General features: G+C 48.8%; 1 protein-coding gene and 1 non-coding gene across 11 annotated transcripts in view; one reads left to right on the top strand and one right to left on the bottom strand.

The window, feature by feature from the left end:
• The window catches only part of TENM4 (teneurin transmembrane protein 4), an 816,614-nt gene that overhangs the window by 432,499 nt on the left and 362,296 nt on the right, over positions 1-21,819 (bottom strand). The window lies entirely within an intron of this gene.
• Positions 20,674-20,746, top strand: TRNAE-CUC. Its single transcript has one exon. It is a non-coding gene; the product is annotated as a tRNA-Glu (tRNA).

The following is a 21,819-nucleotide window of genomic DNA, read 5'->3' as shown; positions in this document are numbered from 1 at the left end:
CTTGCCCACATGCCTCTCTCACGGGGCACAGTCTGCATGTCCCTCACCCTCTCTCCAGCACTGGACTCCATATTCCCATGGGGCCGCTCAAATCTGTGTGGCTTCTTTGAAAGGGAGGTACCCTGTCTGCTGAGACTCAGTATTTCCATGAACAACACCTTGAGAAACGGTTTCTTCTGCATTGGAACCCCCCCCCCCCCGAAAAGGGTCCTCTTTCTTTCTCCCTAGAAAACCAGTGCAAACCCCGAAACCCTCTTGGCTTTCTGTAAAATGTATACAAGGGTCCCGCACCAATTTCTCATTTTTTAGGGGTTTGTTCTGAAACCAGACTTTGAGATAAGCAGGAGTGGGGAGAGATAGGCCGATTAATTGCACATCCCCTGAGGTATCCAAGGCTTACCCTGTAATGACCTGGGATTCCTGGGTCAGGTCTCCACTCTGCAAGCAGTGGGAGCCCTGAGTGGGGAGAGCTAGAGGGGAAAACCAGCCCCATGGAGAAGCAGGGCTAGTTTAAGGCTCTAGGAAACAGTGAGACTCTTGGTTTTACCACTAATTCCCTTGATCCCACGGTTTAATCCGGACTCTAAGATGTGCGAAGAGAGCAACTGCTGTGCCCTCTGAGAGCGGCCCAGGGCGCTGTGGTCATGGAGAGGTGGACCTGGGGCTCAGAGGCTGTGACGGCCCACGAGTGAAGGGCCAGGCGCTCTCAGCGTTCTTGTGTTTCCATCCATGGCCTGTTTTCTCTTTTGCAACATGGGATGGGGGAGGGGGGCAGGTCCCACATAATCCATGCTTGAGGTCTGCCTTTATGTTCCCAGACAGTCAGACACACACAAACACACACCCAGACAGAGTGGAATTCAGAGCGTTTTGTCAAGGGCCAGGGGTTCTGGAAAAGTGCAAAGCCCCTTGTGGGAGGTGCCAGGGGGGTGCTCCCTGCAGAAAAAGCTTATCAGCGAAGGTGCCCCAGAAACGGATGTCCAGGTGGGAAAGCAAGGGAGACAGAAGCGGCTTGGGCAGAATTTTGCTTCCATCTCCTGTGTACTCAAGTCTCAAAGAGGTGGAGGAAAAGGCTCATAAAAATGGGGAAACCCCAACTGCCTGAAGCTGCCGCCATTTCCAATAATTAAAGGCAGGCTTAATAGATATTAGGGCCCTCTTTCCAGCAGCTGGGTGGTCAGGCAATTTTTACTTCAATAATTAGCTGCTGTAAGTCACATAGAACTGGAGACAGATAAAGGCAGGGCCATTCTCTCATGGAGCTAATTGTGCCCAGGGTTCTGCACGCCTAATCAAGCTTGCATGGCTCCCATCCCTTTCATCCAAGGTCTCAAAGGACTTTGCTTGTGGTAATTAAGTCTCCTAAATAAAGAAAGCTGAGCACTGAAGAATTGATGCTTTTGAACTATGGTGTTGGAGAAGACTCTTGAGAGTCCCGTGGGCTACAAGAAGAACCACAGTCCATACTAAAGGAAATCAGTCCTGAATGTTCATTGGAAGAACTGATGTTGAAGCTGAAACTCCAATACTTTGGCCACCTGATGCAAAGAACTGACTGATTTGAAAAGACCCTGATGCTGGGAAAGATTGAAGGCGGGAGGAGAAGGGGACGACAGAGGATGAGATGGTTGGATGGCATCACTGACTCAATGGACATGAGTTTGAGTAAACTCCAGGGGTTGGTGATGGACAGGGAGGCCTGGCGTGCTGCAGTCCACGGGGTCGCAAAGAGTCAGACACGACTGAGCGACTGAACTGAACTGAACTGAAATGCCGTAAAGAAAGGGGTTCTCCTTGGCAGTCTGAGTGAAGAAGAGGAGGCTGGGGTGGAGGTGAGGCAGGTGGCCTTGCCCCTGGCCCCCAGGCTTGGGGACAGAGGACATGGAAGAGGCCCCGACCCTGATGCTGGGCCTTTTAAGCCTCTGGCCTGGTGCGTTCGGCCCTGAGATGGGACAATTGCAAGCCTTGTGGCATCACTTGCTACCTCCTGTGGAGCCTGGTTCAACCTGCCCCAACATGGTCCAGATGGCCATCCAAAGCCTTTCTAAATGTTGCAAGCTGGACGGTCTCTGGGGGATGTATTTATTAGATGCATCACATTGGGTAGGGGTAACTCAAGTACCACTCTATCTATTCTTAGCATCAGAAGGGAACGTCAAGGATGTAGTGCACCAGCCCCTTCGATGTTTGCATCACTCTGCACCCACATGGACCCCAGCCAGCCTTTGCTTGATCTCCGATGACACTGCTTACTCCTAACATATTTCAGACCCTAAGCCTGACCTTAGTTCATTCTGATGGTTGATGGTGAGCTGAAATTTCCTTCCTCTGAGAGCCTTCCTACTGACCTTAACTCTGCCTTAAAATCTCACAGAGAAGCCCTACTCCTCCACTCCAGATCACACTCTCTCCCCGTCAAGCTCCAGAGGAGCACAGTGGTGAAAAACACAAGCTGTACATCAAAAGCCCAATCCCTCCCCCAGATGATACAACCAGAACTCACCGAAACTCCAGCTCCTGTTCTGTGAAAGACTTGTCAAAAAGATGAAAGGACAAGCCACAGGGTGGGAGAAAATATTTGCAAACCACATATTCAACAAAAGCCTAGCATCTAGAGCACATAAAGAAGTCTCAAGACCCAGTAGTGAGAAAAAAAAAATTACCCAATTAGAAAATGGCCAAAAGATGAACAGATATTTCACTGCAGAGGATATGCAGATGGCAAACAAAAAGATCTTCAACATCATGGCCAGCAGGGAAATGCAAATGAAAGCCCCAGCGTCACCACACACCCATCAGAAGGGCTAAGGTGAAAAAAAGTGACGGCTCTGAACGCTGGCGAGGGTGCAGAGACTCTGGATCACCCACTCACACATTTCTGGTAGGAATACAAAACAGTACAGCCCCTCTGGAAAACAGCTTGGCAGTTTCTTATGAAACTAAACATGCAATTACTGTACAACTGAGTGGTTTCCCTCTTGGGCCTTTACCCCTCAGAAATGAAAACATATGTTTACACAAGGATCTGTACAGAGATGTTCACAGAAGCCCTACTCATAACAGTTAAAAAGTGGAACCAGTCCAGATGTCCCTCCATAGGCAAATGACCATGTAAATGGAATGCCATGGGAATACTACTTGGTGAGAAAAAGGAATGAATTGATGATACTAATGAATCTCTATAGAGAATTATGATGAGTGAAAAAAGCCAGTCACAAAGGCTACACATTATATGATCCCATTCATAGAACGTTTTTGAAATGACAACCTTTTAGCAAAGGAGAACAGCTTACTAGTTGCCAGAGGTTAGGGGTGGGTAGGGGTGGGAAGAAGGTGGGTGTAGCTATAAGAGCGCAGGGAGAGAGGGTGCTTGTGGTGACGGAAATGGTCACTGTCTTGATTGGATGCAGATGATAAAATAGTATAGAAGTAAACACACACACACACAAATAAGTACAAGTAAATTTGAGGAAATCTGAATAAAATGAGTGGGTTGTACTAATGTTCACCCCCTGGTTGTAATATCTATTCTCTTACTGTATTTTTGAAACATGTTACTATACTACTGGGGGAAACTGGGAATAGGGGATCCTGGATATCTCTGGACTATTTTTTACAACTGCACAGAAAACTACAATTATCTTAATAAAAATTTCAATTAAAACTGGTACAGCCACTGTGGAAAACAGTAAGAAGATTTCTCAAGAAACTAAAAATAGAACTACCATATGACCTAGCAATTCCTCTCCTCTCCCATCCCATCAATTTTATATCCAGAAAAACAAAAACACTAATTTTAAAAGATACATGCACCCCAATGTCCATAGCAGTGTTATTTGCAATTGTCAAAATATGGAAGTAACCTAAATGTCCACTGACAGAAGAACAGATAAAGATGATGTAATAGAATACCACTCAGCTATAAAAAGATTGAGATTTTGCAGTTTGCAACAACCTGGATGGACTTGTAGGGTATTTGCTAAGTCAAATAAGTCAGGCAGAGAAAGACAAATATTGCATGGTATCACTTTATATGTGGAATTAAAAAATACAACAAACTAGGGAATATAACAAAAAAGCAGCAGACTCACAGATATAGAGAACAGACTAGTAGTTAACTGGTGAGGAGAGGGAAGGGAGGAGGATCAGAGAAGGGTAAGGAATTAAGAGGTACAAACTAGCACATATAAAATAAGCTACAAAGATATATAGTATAACACAGGAACATAACTAGTGTTTTATAATAACTATAAATGGAGTACACCTTTTAAAATTATATTGTACACCTGTAATTTATATAATATTGTAGATCAATATAACTTAACTTTTTTAAAAAAAGGTCAGCCCGGAAGAGAAAAAAAATGGGTATTATGAGTCAGACAAACCTAGACTTAAACCTTGAACCTACTATGTGCTTCCTATACAACCTTGGATGAAGAAACTGAGTCTCCCTTTCCTCACCTGTAAAATGGGAATAGTATATACTATCTTACAGGGTTTTCTTGAGGCTGAAATGAGGCTATCCGTGACAATGCCTAACTCTATGCGTGGCACATAAATAAGGACTCAATAAACAACAGGAGTAAATGTCACGTTATTACTGAGAATAATTCAATTCCCATCCACCTTTCTATCCTGGTTGACTTTTGAAAAGGTTCTTTTTTAGTCATCCTCACTCGCGAAAACACTAGAGTTGAAAATTTAAAAGCCTGACGCTGTCTCAATATCAGAAATGGCTCTGGCATCTTATGATTTCCAGCCATGATGCCATATTTCACATGTCGTTTTGACTAACTACTTGCTACTTGTTTCCTGTGTGAAGTCTTTTTTACTCCAATAAGGTAGCAAACTGCTCAAATTCATATTCATCTACCAATTCTTAGGGCTTCCCTGGTGGCTCAGTGGTAAGGAACATACCTGCCAGTGCAGAATATGTGGGTTCGATTCCTGGGTTGGGAAGATCCCCTGGAGAAGGAAATGGCAGCCCACTCCAGTATTCCTGCCTGGATGGAATCCCATGGACAGGCCAGCCTGCGTGCTGCACTTCATGGGGTTGCAAATGAGTAGGATGCGACTTAGTAAATAAACAGCAACAACCAACTCTGAAGCGTCTGCTACATGCGGGTGCCTGTACTAAGACAAACCCACCAGTGGGGGCGCTGTGTACCCGTTACAAAAGCCTCAGGACACCTCCGGAGCTGAGAAATGGGGGCAGACTGCTCTTGTAAGGACACGCTCCATACCACACCCTTGTGGAGTCTCCCTGCTGACCCCAGAGGTGGCCATGTGATTGCTGACCAAGGGGCCAAGGGGACATTATCAACCAGGAATCAGAGGCATGAAAAACCCTTGAGTGTCTGGGCTTCATTTCTTTTGCTACTTTTGTTACATCATGTAACAAGGCCCGGGTTGTCCAGCTTGTTGCTAGAGACACAAGGCTGAGGCAACCAGCCCCTGCAGACTGTGTCAGAGGAGTGAGCCCAGAGGGCAGCAACCAAACCATCCAGCTCTGCCCAGCCCAAATTTCTGACCCCAGAAGCAAGACCCAATAAGTGATCATTTTAATCCCAAACTCCTAATTAATTGAGGATTAAAACATATACACTACTATACATAAAACAAATAACCAACAAGGACCTACTGTATAGCACAGGGAACTATATCTAAAATCTTATAATAATGTATAATGGAAGAAAATGTAAAAAAAGAATACACACACACTCACATACACACACACACATATAGGGCTTCCCTGGTTGTGCTAGTGGTAAAGAACCTGCCTGCCAATGCAGGAGGCATAAAAGACATGGGTTCGATCCCTGGGTTGGGAAGATCCCTGGGGGAGGGCATGGCAATCCACTCCAAAATTCTTGCCTGGAGAATCCCATGGACAGAGGAGCCTGGCGGACTATAGACCACAGGGTCGCAAAGAGTTGGACACAACTGAAGCAACTTAGCATGCATATGTATGTATTATATGTATATATTTGTGAAAGTGAAAGTCACTCAGTCATGTCCAACTCTCTGAGATCCCATGGGCTGTACAGTCCATGGAACTCTCCAGGCCAGAATACTGGAGTGGGTAGCCCTTCCCTTCTTCAGGGGATCTTCCCAACCAGGGATCGAACCCAGGCCTCCCACATTGCAGGTGGATCCTTTACAAGCTGAGTCACAAAGGAAGCCCCTGTATACTATATATATATATATATGTCAGAATCACTTTGCTGTACGTCTAAAACTAATACAACATTGTAAATTAACTATATTTTAATGACTTTTTAAACGATCATTTTAAGCCAGTATATTTTATGGTGACTTGTCATAAGGGCTACCTAATACAGGTATTATTATAATTTCTATTTTATAGATGAGGAAACTGAGGCTCATATCATTAAAGTACCTTAGAAAATGAAGACATGTTATGAGGACAGTAAGAACAACAGCTAATGTTTAAAGAGTATACTTAAGAGTTTATACATTTTCCCACATTTTGAGGTGATTTAATCCATCATCCTATACCTTCTTTTTTGGGAATTTTTCAAAATTACATTTATATTTGAGTGGCTGCTTAATTATGTGCTCTAAGCAGATGAAGATCAAGTCTATCTTGATTAGCACTGAGTCTCAAGCTTTGAGCCTTGCAAAGAGTAGGTACCTAATAAATAATGACCGGCTGGATAAATGAACAAATACCTCTGAGAGGCCATATCATGATCCTGTATTAGAGAGAAAACTGATGCTCAGAGAGGTGAAGTGCTTATTTCAAAGCCATACAGCCAGCAAGAGGCAGCGCTTAGATGCAGCCCAGGCCTTTGACTCTAGGTGCAAAGGCCTGTCTTAAATTCTCCGTGCATCTCGAGGGTGAGACAGACAAGGAAATGAATTACTACCCCACAGTTAGACAGGAATGTTGCTGGATGAATTCCACATGTTTCAGGAATGCCAATCCCCTTGCTAAGAGGATTCTGATCAAACCAGGATTCCAGCTGGACAGAAATGCGCTGCAGTGTGAACCGCAGGGCCTGGGATCAGAGGTGCCTGTTAGCACTAGTCTCACGCTGCTGTGCCATTCAGCCCCAGATCCCCACGGGGCATCCCAGTCAAACCTGTAACACCCAGCAGACACAGGGCCTGTGAACAGCTCTGCACTCAGCCTTTCACAAGGGACCCCCAGATGCGAGCACGAAGCTCTGTATCCCCGCTGCTCCGGTGACCCTTGTCTCTTCTTGGTCTCTCCCTGCTGCTTGGTACACAAAGGTGACATTCTCACAATGCCCTTAACCACTCTGCCCCAGATTCCAGCTGAGAAGGCTCTGTGACCCTCGCAGCCGCCACCAGGAACAGAGGACAGGGCCGCCGGGCTGCTCAGCGCTGCAGTGGGCTCAGGTGGGCTGAGCAGAGCCCCCCTCAGCAGCTGCAGCTGCCTCTGCCTTCCAAGAGGGTCCGAGCCCTCTCTGTGGGGGAGCTCTGGCCCCTGGCCCCTCTGCTGGCTTATGTTACACCTGGGTCACTGCAGTCCTGCTCCCTGGGGCCAGACCCTCACTTTGTTCTCCTGATTGTAGCCCTCAATTTGTTTTCATTAAGAAGCTCTTCCTGCCACTCCATTAATTCTGCCTTTTTTGAGGGGTTGTTAAGCTCAGTGGTTAGGGACTTCCCCGGTGGTTCAGACGGTAAAGTGTCTGCCTACAATGCGGAAGACCTGGGTTTGATCCCTGGGTTGGGAAGATCCCCTGGAGAAGGAAATGGCAACCCACTCCAGTACTCTTGCCTGGAAAATCCCATGGATGGAGGATCCTGGTAGGCTACAGTCCATGGGGTCGCAAAGAGCCAGACATGACTGAGCGATTTTTAATTTAATTAAGCTCAGTAGTTAATGCGCCAGTCTTCAAGGTTGATTCCAGCCCGGAGAGGATGTGGGGTGGGTGGGGTTCCTTACTTCGCTCCAGGGCAGGAACCTCAGGGGGGCAGGTCATGCTCTCTAGGACCCAGCCTGGCCTCTCCTAGGCAGCTCCTCAGATCTGTCCACTGTGTCCTTGTGCAGCCCCTTCACATCTCAGAAGCCACCAAGACCTGTAAAGCTGTGACAGGGGGAGTCACCGTCGGCCATCACTGTCTCCAGCTTACAGAGGAGGACATTCTCTGGTAGAGAGAAAGCAGTGCAGAGCCATTAAGAGCACAGACCCTGCAGTTCAGGCAGCTAGGGTTCAAATCCCAGCTCTGACACTCCCCAGCTATGGAAGAGCGGCACATTATTTACCCACTCCATGCCTGACAGCTAAAGTGGGGAGAAGAACTGTACCTGTAAGATCGGGTTGCTGGGAGAACTGAATGAGTTAACGTATGCAAAGGACTTAGAACACACTTAGCACTTGGCTGCCATGGTGGTGACCACCACTACTGCTGCTACTGCTATTATAAACAACAAAATTCTGTAAGGCAATTATCCTTCAATAAAATAATAAATTTTAAAAAATGATCAAGAAGAACCATCAAAAAAAAAAGAAGGTATTGCATTCTGGCCTGAAGTTTTAGATTTCTCCACCCCAGCCACACTATTGCATCAGGATACCAATATCCCCGTTTAGCATTATTTATACACTCATCCACTCACTAAGCAAATATTTACTAGAAATTACTACTGTGTGCCCAGAGCTGTGCTGGGATGCAAGGCCCGCTGTCCCGGAAGGACGGGAAGGGTATCCATTTTGAACAATGCTCCAGTTTGGATCTCAGCCCTGCGTTTATGAGGGATGGGCCACAGGCAGGTCATCCTTGGCCGTTCTTTCTTCATCTGTAAGATGGGGAATTATCTGTAGAGCTGCCACCCTGCCTCTTCTGAGGACCCACAGGATCATCTGGGGGCCTGGAGAAGGGGTGTGTTCTGGAACCTTCCCAGAGCAGAGCCCCAGCCCTCCTCCGGCTCTGCAAAGCCAAGAGGAGAGGAGAGCAGTCTCTGAAGCAGCGGCCTTGGGAAACCCGAACCCCCTTCAGAGAGAGGGCTTTGCTTGGCTCCCACTCTGTGCTCACTCTGAGGAAGCATCACAAAGCAGGGACCAGCCCCCAGGGGGGCCAGCCCTCACTGAGAGGCCAGACGGCTGGAAACCAGCCTCTTGGCCTTAACCCTGTTGACTTGCATGCCCTTCGGCCTGATGCCAGGGCAAGGAGCCTGTTCCCTTTCCCTTCTCCTGAGTGCAAGAGAAGCCTTGAACTGAGAAGCAAATGGGAAAGGCTTGTGGAATGAGGTTGAACAGCAGCTAGAGAAAGTCCGGGCTTATAATTTACAGTCTCTGACAAGCAATTGGATTGACCTTCCCAGAGGGAGAGGCCCTGGGGTCACACAGAGGAAAACAGAAGGTCAGGGAATTTCCAACTGGCACTTCAGAGTCTACACAGCCCTGACAATCAGGTGCCCTCCACTCACCCTCTGCTGCCCTGAGAAGCAGGTTTTACATCCTCATTTCAACAGGGAAACGTGGCAGGCAGGCAGGAGTGTGGGGTTCTGGCTCAGAACCCCACTCTGTGATCGGGCTTTGGGATCCTAAGCAAATGCCAATAGTATATAAAGGGTGAATACAAACGGTGGCTCTCATCTACTGGGCACCCGGGATGCACCTGGTGATCCTTGTTTACCAAAGTGTTGCCATTTCATATGAACTGAGGTTAAGAGGGGGCGTGGATTTGCCCTAAGTCACACAACTTTTTTTTTTAAAGTTGAGATTTGGAGGCCCACATGAAGAGGTTCAATTTCTGGACCATATCATGAAGGTGATGGCTATCAGTTATATCCAGACGTTGGAGTGTCACAGGAGCAGGTAGATGTAGTTCTCAACAAATATTTGTTCCCCTGATTGAGAAAATTAAGGCTTCCAGAGGTGAAGGGTTGTGTTCAAGGTCGCCCAGCGGGCAAGGAGCAGCGCTGGGACTCGATCTCCTTGTTCTGCTGCCCCTGGTCCCTTCCATGAAGCTGCAGCTGCAGTCTGGAACACCCGCCAGCACAGTACAAGAGCTACAAATCTCTAGGAGCAATCAGACTGATGATATTTAAATACTTGGCTATTTGAAAAATATAACAACAAGCAGTTGAGAATAAATGCCAAACCTCTAACTGGTTAGGAACACCACCCGGGGGCAGAGAGATTTGTCAGCGTGACTGATGCGTTCTGCTTAAATGCAACATACAGACACGTGCGCACAAGAAAGGTAGGCTGTGGGCGGCGACAGCCGCGGCGTGTAGGAGGGCTGCCTGGGTTAGAAGGTGCTGCTTGCACCCGAACCCACTCCTTCTCCACTGCATCCCGCCGCTGGAGGACTTGTTACTTCTGTTTGATTGATGAGAAGCCAAGGCCCAGAGAAGCTTGTGACTTATCCAAGGTTGCACAATCAGTGAGTGCCTGAGTGGGATTTGAACCCAGAACTGCCTTACTCTACAATCTCAGCTCCATCCTCTGCACCTCTCCACTGCCCACACTATCTTTGCTGCCTGGAAGGGACAGGGTTATGTGTCTGGGGCTCTGAGAATTTAAGCCTGTTCTTTGGGACTTGCTGGGTCACTGGTCTATCTCTGCCCATCACTCCTCCCTGAGTGCCTCGTCTGCCCAGGTCCCTGTCCCAGGCATGAGGATTCCGAGGTGGTCTTCTTGAATGGTCCTTGTCTGCAGGTCTGCACTGTCTAGGAGGGAAACCAAGCCAGAATAACCTCCATCCATAATCTTTCCAAAGGGCCACCTCACCCACCTGTGGGCAGGGGAGGTGTTGGGCTGGCTTCGTGGGGGCACCTGATGCTTTCCAGAGTCTGAATGATGCAGCAAGAATCTGCCAGTCACCGGGAGAGGAAAGAAAGGGGAAGGAGTGAGGTGTGAGGTCCAGGGTCCCTCTGCACCAACCAGGGCACTTAATTATTGTTTATCTGACACACATATTGGGCCTCCACTTAGGGTTTCATTTAAGCAATCAGATCCTTGGCCAGAAACAAGGTAGAAAACCACTGCCTTAAGACACATTCCCAATCTGTTGGCCTGAAGCAGTGTTTTAAATAATATTGGCTTATTTGCCTAGGATAACTTGAATCATCTATTCTTTCGGTCTTCTCACGTAAAAGCTCTATCATAAATGGCTAATCCACTCCTTTACATATATCTATTGATTATCTGATATGAGCCAGACACCATCCTAGGTGTTACAGATATGGAAAAAAATAAATCTCTCACCCTGTCTGCATACTTCTACCTTGCTGAAGCCTCCTCACTGCTTTTGGAGTGATTTTTCTAAGCAAATCAGATGACAGTCATGTTGCTGCTCAAAACGTTCAGTGGTTCTCTATTGCCTAAAGCATTTCTACTCAAAGCAGCTCGAGCCGCAGAGTAGTGGCATCAGCATGATGTGGAGTTTACTAGAATTCAGAATCGCAGGCTCCACCTCAGACCTGTTCAATGAGAACCTGCAGTTAGGTCCCCCGGTGAGTCCCATGATATCGGGATCTGAGGAGTACAGGAGTGTAAGATGTCAGCAGCGCCCTTCACATCCTGATACCTGCTGGTACCTGCGTCGTCTCCACCCCCTTTTCTCAAACACACTGTACTCAATGCCAGTCTCCCCTGCCCACCTGTCCCCTCCACTCCCAAGCCTTCGGACACATGGTACACACGGGGCCTTCTCTCCAGGCTACCCTCCCCTGCTGGCTGCCAGCTGCAAGGCCCTCCTTTCATGGAGGTCAGACTTAAATCCTCCTGGATTTCTCACCTGCAGCCTACTAGTGGCCCCATCACTTCCCCACCCAGCCCAGTGCCTGCGTGTCTGCTCGACAGCTCAGGGTGCTGGAATCTGTCTTTGTCATTTAGGCGGGTGTCTGTCTCCTTCAGGGCTTTCCTGGTAGCTCAGTTGGTAAAGAATCCACCTGCAATGTGGGAGACCTGGGTTCAATCCCTGGGTTGGGAAGATCCCCTGGAGAAAGGAAAGGCTACCCACTCCAGTATTCTGGCCTAGAGAATTCCATGGACTGTAGAGTCCATGGGGTCGCAAAGAGGCCAACAGGACTGAGCGACTTTCACTTCACTTCACTGTCTCCTTCAAAAGACAATGAGTCCTGGAGGTAAAGGCTGGTCCTTTTTCTTCTTTATAGCCAACTACTCTACCCCTGGCTTCCCTGGTGGCTCAGATGGTAAAGAATCCACCTGCAATGCGGGAGATGCGGGTTTGATCCCTGGTTGGGAAGATCCTCTGAAGAAGGGAATGGCAACCCACTCCAGTACTCTTGCCTGGAAAGTCCCAGGGACAGAGGAGCCTAGCAGGCTACAGTTCACGGGGTTGCAAAGACTCAGACACGACTGAGAGACTAACATTAATCTAGTACCCCATCCCTGTGCTACCAGTCACTGGGAATGCAGTCAGGATTCAGAGTCTGCTCTGAGGAGCACCTGGTCTGGTGGGCCAGCTTGGCTTTAAAGTAACGAGTTCAAGTTCTTAACACAGGTTTGTGGTAACGGATGTGATGTTTGCTGAGCTGCACCATTATCAAGGTCGATGGAGCCAGGCAGCTTTACTCTTTAGGCACACGGTTACTGGCTCCCACTCCTCATCTCTCTTTCCCAACAGACTTTCTTACTGTCCCCTGAGGGGGCACTCAAGCCCTCAGGACTGAGTCGTCAGGAGGCTGAGTCACGTGTGTGAACCATTCCCCACGAGAGGGGTCCCCTCAGCCTGGCCTCAGTCTTATCACAGGCCTTGCATGGGTGCTAGGAAGTGGCATGCAGCCAGGCCTGGAAAGGGACGATGCTTCTTTATTTTTAAGGAAAAGTAGGTGGCCAACTCCTGTTACTCCCATCCCATGCACTCTGGATCTAGTTAATGAATTAAAATCCTCAGTAACAGGCATGAGGACTAATAAATTAAAGTGATACATTCATAAATGCATCCATGAGATAGTTACAGAACACCTAACTTATGGCTGGCCATTGAGGTAGATACCTGGGGTACAAATATCAGTGACTTTTAGTCCCTGCCCTCATCGGGGGTCATTTTTCCAATCCACAAGAGGCAGCTAGAGGGTCTGGACAACTAGAATCTAGTGCTTACTGGCCCATTAAGCCACTTTACCTCTCAAAGCCTCATTGTTCTCATCTGTAATATGGGGGTTCCAATTGCTATGCTCTCTTAAAACTTGAAAAATCATAAATCAAAAGTCATGGTAAAGTGCTATACTAATTGTGCAATATTACCGAGGCAGGCAGTATTAGTGGCCCACCCCAAGACCCTTTTTTTCCCAGGGTAATGCAAGCCCAGTTTTGTTTGGGAAAGCCACGTGCTCAGCCCTGGGCAACAAACCATGATGTAGCTAAGGCCATCAAGAGAAGCCTGTTTTCTCTTTGCCATTTGCCAGCCTCCCTTGCAGCTAATGATAGTCATGTGACCCACTTCTAGCCAATCAGACGGAAAAGGAAGTCCACTGGCAGAGGGAGGTTTGGGGAGGGTTGCAAGTGACACTACTTATCTCCCAATTCTCATCTTAAATGTGGTGAGAGCATCTATGCTCTGGAAGCCATCTTGGGACCATGAAGTGACAGGTATGAGGACTAAAAATCACCTTGAAAGGATGGTGGAGAGGACCCACTTTCCTCGCCCCCACCCTATAAACCTGGGGCGCCCCCCCCACTCAAGGCCCCATCCTCTCTCTCCTGCAGGGTGGCTACAGCCTCTAACAAGATGCTGCCTGATGACAAACTCTGGGAGTCAAGCTGCTAAGATGGAAAATCACGGGGAGATGCTGGCCCTGAGCAGTTATGGTCCCTACCGGGAAAGTCTTCGGAGCAGAGCAGAGGGAGGCCCCAGCCAGAGTGGGACTCGCTTGCATGCTAAGTTGATGCAGTCGTGTCCAACCCTTTGCGACCCTATCGACTGCAGCCCACCAGGCTCCTCTGTCCCTGGGATTCTCCAGGCAAGAATACTGGAGTGGGTTGCCATGCCCTCCTCCAGGGGATCTTCCAGACCAAAAGAATGGAACCCACATCCCTTACGTCTCCTGCATTGGCAGGTGGGTTCTTTACCACTAGCGCCACCTGGGACTTAGACATCAGAAAAAACTTGGGGTAGGACTAGAATCGCCCACTCATCTCTGTATCACACCTGCACAATGTCCCAAAGATAGGGGATCGTGCCCTCTCCCTCACTGTTCTCAGCTCAATAAACACGAAATGATCATAAAGAACATGTGTGTCTATGAATGAGGCACAGTTCATAGCTTCATGCAGTTGTACCAACAGCCCATATGTTACAGATGAGGAACCTAGAAGTGCAGCGAGGTGACATGGCTTGCCCAAGGTCACACATATTTAAGTCAGTGCCAAGCAAGTCAGTCTTCCTCATGGTCCAGACTTATGCCGTCCAATATCGTAATTGGACTGAGAGTCACCTGCAGTGCGTTACCTTTAAATTTCTAATCCAAAATGAGACAAAAGCCAGTCCTTTGGTCACCCTGGCCATATTTCAAAAGTACAACAGCCACATGTGGATAGCAGCTCCTGAACGGGGAGTGACAGAGAGTTCCAGCGCTGGTCCAATAGAGTCACTCACAGATCCCCGCCTGGAGAGCACAGGCCGGCACAGTGACCCAGGCGTGGAGCCGGAGTCAGGCCTGGGGGTCAGACGGAGGAAGGAGAAAGGAGCTGGGAGAACCTCGTCGGAGAGCGGAGGATGTGCAGGTCACGGTGCAGAGGGCCTGACATCTGCTGGCTCATTTACCCGTCCCAGCAACTCCACACCAGTGCCGTTTATTAACCCCAAGTAACAGAAAGAAACCAAAGCTCAGGAATGTGAGAAGACCTGTCCAAGGCCACACACCTAGGAAATGCTGGAGCTGGGCCCTGGGGCCCTGGATCGGACTCCAAATCCAGACCCCCTGCCTCACCTTCTCTCCTCCAGAAGTCGGTTCTGGAGCCCCTTCATTTCCCCGTCTTGTCTGAAGGGACGCCAAAGGGAAGAGAGGAATCTTTCCAGCAAGGAGGGCCAAATTCCAGTAGGGGTAGGGGGTGGGGTGTCGCCCACACAGGCCCAGAGGGAGGTAACCCCCCTTTCAGGGTGGCTCCCACGGTCTCCCTGGACCGAAGACCAGGTCACAGGGCAGATTCATTCCTCCCTGGGCCTCCTCTCCCAGGCCGGGCTGCTGCTCTCAGCGACCTCGGTAAATCAGGCCCCAGTCACCCTGCAGACTCCAGACCAGGGGGGAGGAGAGCCTGCGGCAAGAAGATCAAGCTTCTCAGGCTCTCCCAGGAGCCTGCGGAAGCTTCAAAGGCCGGGGCCTGATTTACGAGGCTGCCAGCGGCTCCAGGCTGCCCCAGAGCAGGCCCTGCACCAGCTCTAAGCTGTGCATTAGCCCAGAGAGGGGTGGGTCAGAGGATCTGAGCTCAGAGCCGGCTCGGGGCTACATCGATTCCCTCCCCACTGCAGCACGAGGCTTAGAGGCAGCCATGCCTGGCGGGAAGCGTGTCATCTCCAGGATCTTGGATCAGCTGGCACTGTTGGTCCGGTCTGATGGGGGATGTGGAGAACAGTAAGGAAGCAGGGCCAGGCCATTCTTGGAAAAATGGGGTCTGGGCTGCAGTCAAGAAGCTCCCGACAGCTGCAGCCCTAGAGCCAACCTTTACTCCTGATGGCAACCTTTTCCAGGGAGCCAGGACTCTCCCCTTTTCATAGGAGGACGTGGAGGCTCAGAGGGGTCAAGTGACGTGCCCAGGACAGAACGGGAACCCAGCTCCAGTACCAACGCCTGCTTGTCACACCCTGCCTCCCTGGGCAGCGCCCCGCACTCAGCAAGTCTTTCTCGACCAACAAAAATAAAACTTACAACTTCTATCTTTAAGAGGAAGTACACATTCCTTTACACTCTTTCGAGCTCTTTCATAAACTAGAATGAGTGATGAGAGGAGGCGGTTATTATCCAGCCTTGGGAAGTTTATAAAACATGATGAGTTGCCTTGCCAGGGCAGACACCCGGGCTGCAATCTGCCAGGAGAGCTATGGGCCTGGCGACCTCTGGAGCTTTCTTCCCGCCTGAGGCCCTGACAGTTATTGGGCTGTCTTCCTGACGGGAGGGGCAAACTGCTCCTCAGTGCTCCCTGGAGCTGTAACTTCCCAGGGCTAAGCAATTCTAGTCCTTCTTGCTCTTTAAAGACATCTACCTAGGAGGTACCAGGAAACACCCAGTTATGACAACTTATTTCAGTATTCTGGCAAAGTATCTTTATCTGATTTGCAGAAGCTCAGAGGGGCCCCAGCTGGCGATATTTGCTACTCACCTTCTGTGTTCCCATCACAGTAGCTAGCCTCTAAGACAGGCCAGCCTGGGTTCACCCGGAGACGGTGTATGATGTACCCTGTGAAGGCCATCTCGGCTCCTCTGCCAGATGTTGCCAGGGCAACCACACATATGGTAGAGGTTACAAGTGTGGATTTAGAGTCAGAGCCTGGATCTGGATCCCAGCATTGCTTCTTGCCAGCTGTGACTTTACGCAGGGGACATGACCTCTCTGGGTCTCTATTGCTACTCTTCAAAGCAGGGGATACGGCTTACCTACTCAGAGACCTACTGTGACAAGGATCATCCCCGGGAAGCACCCAGCACCAGGCTGGCTTGTGGGAAGAAATCAACAAGTTGTTTACTGTCACGACCACCCCGTTTCCCCTGGTGGCCAGCCCAGGGCTGACCTGGAGTCCACAGTCACTAAGAAAGGCCTGCCAACTCAACGAGAAGATGAACTAGGATGATGTACTGCCAAAGTGCTGGGTAAAACTTCTGGTGCTGTTGATGCCGGGGCGGTTCCCAGATGGAGCTTGTCAATACTGACTTCCAGTGCAATGGGCACCACCCCTGGGAGTTCCCCTCCCCCTCCATGGCTTTGGGATCACTTGCTTACAAGGCCCACCCAAGCCAGGAAAGCTCCATTCCGCCCTTCCTCTGGTGAGTCTCAGACCTCCCCTGTGTTCCATTTTTCAGCAAAGCAGCTGTCTGGAAGGCACCCAGGACCACTGCTCCTGGGGACGTGCAACCCCCCGCCCCCAAGGCTGGGATGCCAGAAGGACAAACCCAGCCAAACATATGGATCCTGGGCCCTGTAAAGCCAACAGCTGGGCCACTGGCTAGCTTCTCCCCTGTTCCCTGGAATATCTTGGCAAGGAGAATACACGGTCTCAGCAACTTATAGGAAACTTCCCAGGGTATCCCAGTCTCTAAGGGAACAATTTGTTCCTTTCTCACACATTTAAATCTTTTTCTTTGGAAGACCAATTCTAAGACGCACACACGCACATGCACTTTTAATTTGTTCCTGGGTATGCTTAAATACAGTTTCAGTGACAAATCTAATATTAGCAATTATTAATATTTGTTTAGTACATGCTAAGTAAAGAGTAAGGGCTTTCCTATTGGCTCAGGTGGCAAAAAATCTGCCAGTAATACAGGAGACCCGAGTTCAATCCTTGGGTCAGGGAAGATCCCCTGGAGAAGGGAAAGGCTACCTACTCCAGTATTCTTGCCTGGAGATTCCCATGGAGCCTGGCGGGCTACAGTCCATGGGGTTGCAAGGAGTCAGACATGGCTAAGTGACCAACAATAGACAAAGAGTGACTCATCATCTCATAGAGTCCTCACAATGATTCTTGAAACAGGGCGCTAAGTATCCCCACTTTACAGATGAGGAAACAGAGGTGGGCTGACATGCGAAGGGCAGGCTGCATCCCTGGCACAGGTCTAGAGGCCTGGAGCCCTGGAGCCCCATCACTACCTTGTGTTGCCTTTTCCAACCATGCTGAAGGAGTTAACCAGTTGCAGAGATTTTCTTTCCTTCGGGCATGTCAGGTTGACTAAGACAGCATCTCTCTCACCGCTGGAGTCCATGACCCTGGAGGCCCGGGAAGGAGCCCCTAGCTGAATTTTCGAACATATACTACCTGCTGACTTTCCAGTGCAGCTCACACCTACCAGCTGTTCCCTCCTCTGGGTCGAGGCCCTGAGGAACCAAGACTCAAAGTTCAGCCTGCTTCCTCCAGCACGGACACTCGGAAACTGAAATTTCCCACATTTTCACCACACAAAAGTCAGCTTGTATTTTTGTCCTCTTTGCAATATGCCAAAGGAATTTCTCCTTCTTTCCTCCTGAACTTTCTCCAAAAATAAATAGGAAAAGTGAACGCCATTTTGCCCTGTAAGCTGAGAATAGAAAAATCAACACTCAGCGTGGCATTTCCAAGACATTATAGGAGAGTGAATGTGTGGATCTGGCTCAACACCGTTTGGCAACTTCAGGTTTACAGTAGATGATATTTCTCACCCAGAAACTCCTCATTGGGCTTACATGACAAGTTCCTTTGCCTTTCAAATCTGATATAAAACATGAAGAGGCTTTCATGAATGAACACCGCCTGGACTGCAATTCTGAGTTAGCAGACCAACCACAAGCAAGTTAAACCTAAATTTATGCAGATAACTTAGTGAAACCAAGAAGATGGTGATCCAAGGTAAGCTGAACTGGTAGCTACAGATTGAGCCCAGAGAAGAAGGGAGGGGTTTATCCTATAACTGATGAAGGCTACAAAGAACCAAGCATCACGACCAAGACTCAGGGGGTTATTCTCAACTCACAGGATCCACTGTCCTCAGGATCGTCTGCTGTCCTTCCGGGCTGCCCAGACCCCTGGGTCTGCACCTTCCAAAGCCTCTGCGTGGGTTTCCCATGTCTCTCCCACCCTCCCTGGCTCAGTGAGAGTCATCTTTCACATACACTGTTTGATCACATCACCCCCTGCTCCGCTCATCTCTCGTGATTCGCCCCTCTCCTCAACGTCAAACATGGTTCTGCCCCCAGGACCCTTCACCTGGCCTCTTGCTCCTGGCAGCCTCCTCCCCCAACTGCTCATCACTCCCTTGGAATTTGCTTCAAGCAAGGCACCTGGCTGTGTGCTGTTCTCCACTACAAACAGACAGGGAACCTCCAGGTAAGAAGCAGGGTCCTGCCTACCGTCACCTGCGTACAGATGTCCTGGGAGCACTCACCCTACAGGTGAGTCAGCAGACAGTCATCTCAAACTTGCCCCCATCCCTCTAGGAAAGAGGTGCTCTCTCACTCCCATCAGTGAGAGAAGCAGAAAGAGATACTGACGGACTTGTGGAATGCTGCCTGCATTCATCCCCATCTCTCCCACTTCCAGCTGTGCTGCGATGGGCAAGTGACAGGTTGGTCCCCTCTGGGGCTCAGACGCTCTATCTGCAAAATGCAGTTAACAAGTCGTATCTCGTAGCCATTGAAAAACATTATGAAGGCCATCCTTATCATCTCCAGGCAATTTCAGCATGAAAAGAACATGGTATTGCAGCTAGAAAGACTTGGTTTCTAATCCCAGCTCCAAAACTTGGGAAATAAGTGAACTTCTCTGACCTTCACTTTCCCCATCCTTAAATGGGGATTAAAAGCTCCCTCAAAGGATAACTGTCTGGATTGAATTAGATGATATAGATAAAAATGGTTTATTAAACTGTTTAATTTGTACAATATAAGCAGATAACCATGATGCTGTGATCACTCACCCAGAGCCAGACATCCTGGAATGCGAAGTCAAATGGGCCTTAGGAAGCATCACTACAAACAAAGCCAGTGGAGGTGATGGAATTCCAGTTGGGCTATTTCAAGTCCTAAAAGATGATGCTGTGAAAGTGCTGCAATCAATATGCCAGCAAATTTGGAAAACTCAGCAGTGGCCACAGGACTGGAAAAGGCCAGTTTGCACTCCAATCCCAAAGAAAGGCAATGCCAAAGAATGTTCAAACTATCGCACAATTGCACTCATCTCACACACTAGTAAAGTAATGCTCAAAATTCTCCAAGCCAGGCTTCAACAGGACGTGAACCGAGGACTTCCAGACATTCAAGCTGGATTTTGAAAAGGCAGAGGAGCCAGAGATCAAATTGCCAGCATCCGCTGGATCATCAGAAAAGTGAGACTGACACTTATACCCCTTTCCAGCGCCCCCGTTTCCTTGCCTGTAAAATGGGGATGACAGTTTTTGTGAGCAATGCTTAACTCTGACAGCTTCTATGAGCATTGAATGACATAAAAATATAGCAGATCAGCGACTAGGTCACAGTAAGCAGTTATTTTGCACTTTTCACTTTAGTCTAAAAGCACATCACCCTAAGCTCCCTGATCCCCTCCGACAAAGCGCTGACATCTAGTGGCAGAGCGGAGTAACTGCAGGTGTGAGTCCCCAAAGCCCCAGACCCTTCACGTGCCCCACACACCTCATTTCAGGGGTTGCACTGGTTACAAGCAAGCCAGCCAGGATCTGCCGCAGGTCTTCCAAGCACTTTGATATTTATCAACAGATTTTATCCCCACCCCAAGATTTGAAGATGAGTAAGTCAGTGACAAAGGGAGAATGGAGAGACAGGGGTGGAGCAGGGGCAAGACCCCTCCCAGACAGTAAACTCCTGGAGATCAGGGATTTCCCCACCACATCCTTGTACCTAGGACACTGCTTGAAACACAGCAAGTGCTCAGTTAGTATCTTTAGAATAAATGACAACCATTGGAAACCCCAGTCCCTTCGAAGGTCAGAAGTCCGCACGGTGAAGAGGCTTTGCTTCAGGTGGCACAGTGACAAACTGCTCCAGGAATAAGCTTACAGGGACTTCCCTGGTGGCCCAGTGGCTAAGACACTGTGTTCTCAATGCAGGGGGCCCAGGTTCAATCCCTGGTCGGGGAAGTAGATCCCACATGCCCCAACGAGGACCCGGTGCAGCCAAATAAATAAATAAAAGTAACAAAAAAATTTACGAGGAAGCTTTTCCCCACCTCCTCTCAATGTGTGTGCACTAATGTCCCTAATCTTCTACTCCTTTTAACTGAAAAAAGATTCCACCTGGGCCCTCTGAAAGGGTTGCAAAGTGGTCCAGGACCATATTATATTTACTTTTTAAAAAAATTACAGGACTACATTATAAACCAATGCTGTTGCTGCTGCTGCTGCTAAGTCGCTTCAGTCGTGTCCGACTCTGTGCGACCCCATAGATGGTAGCCCACCAGGCTACCCCGTCCCTGGGATTCTCCAGGCAAGAACACTGGAGTGGGTTGCCATTTCCTTCTCCAATGCATGAAAGTGAAAAGTGAAAGTGAAGTCGCTCAGTCACTGTTTGTGACCCCACAGACTGCAGCCTACCAGGCTCCTCTGTCCATGGGATTTTCCAGGCAAGAGTACTGGAGTGGGGTGCCATTACCTCCTTCGATAAACCAATGCTGATGTCCCTCAAAATTCATAGGTTGCAACCAGTGTGATGGAATTAGGTGATGGGGCCTCTGGGAGGTGATCAGGTCATGAATGGGATTGGTGTCCTTACCAAAGAGATCCCAGCTCCCTCACCCCTTTTGCCACTGAAGGTTAGAGTGAAAAGAAGGCTGTCTACGAACCAGGAAGTGGGCTCTCCCCAGACGCTGGGTCTGCCAGCGCTCTGACTTTGGAAATTATACCAGCTTCCATAACTCTGAGAAATAAATTTTCTGTCTATAAAATAACTAGTCTACAGTGTTTTGTTAAAGTGGCTGGAGCTGACCAAGCCAGACCAAAATGGGAACACACATTGACGGCAGTTCCTTGGGATGAGGGGCTGAGAAGGAGCCCCCAGGACTTTGAAGCCAGTATCATGTTCTGTTGCTTAAGCTAGCTGGTGAGGATATGAAGGTTTATCATTATTCTTTAAACCACACACATTTATTATAAATATTCTTCACTATGAAAGAGTATTATTATTGAAAAATTTCACAGAAATTATTGTAAAAGAG

The sequence above is a fragment of the Cervus canadensis genome, chromosome 29 (assembly GCF_019320065.1).
Source record: "Cervus canadensis isolate Bull #8, Minnesota chromosome 29, ASM1932006v1, whole genome shotgun sequence".
Lineage (NCBI taxonomy): Eukaryota > Metazoa > Chordata > Mammalia > Artiodactyla > Cervidae > Cervus > Cervus canadensis.
This window is presented reverse-complemented; position numbering and strand designations above follow the sequence as displayed.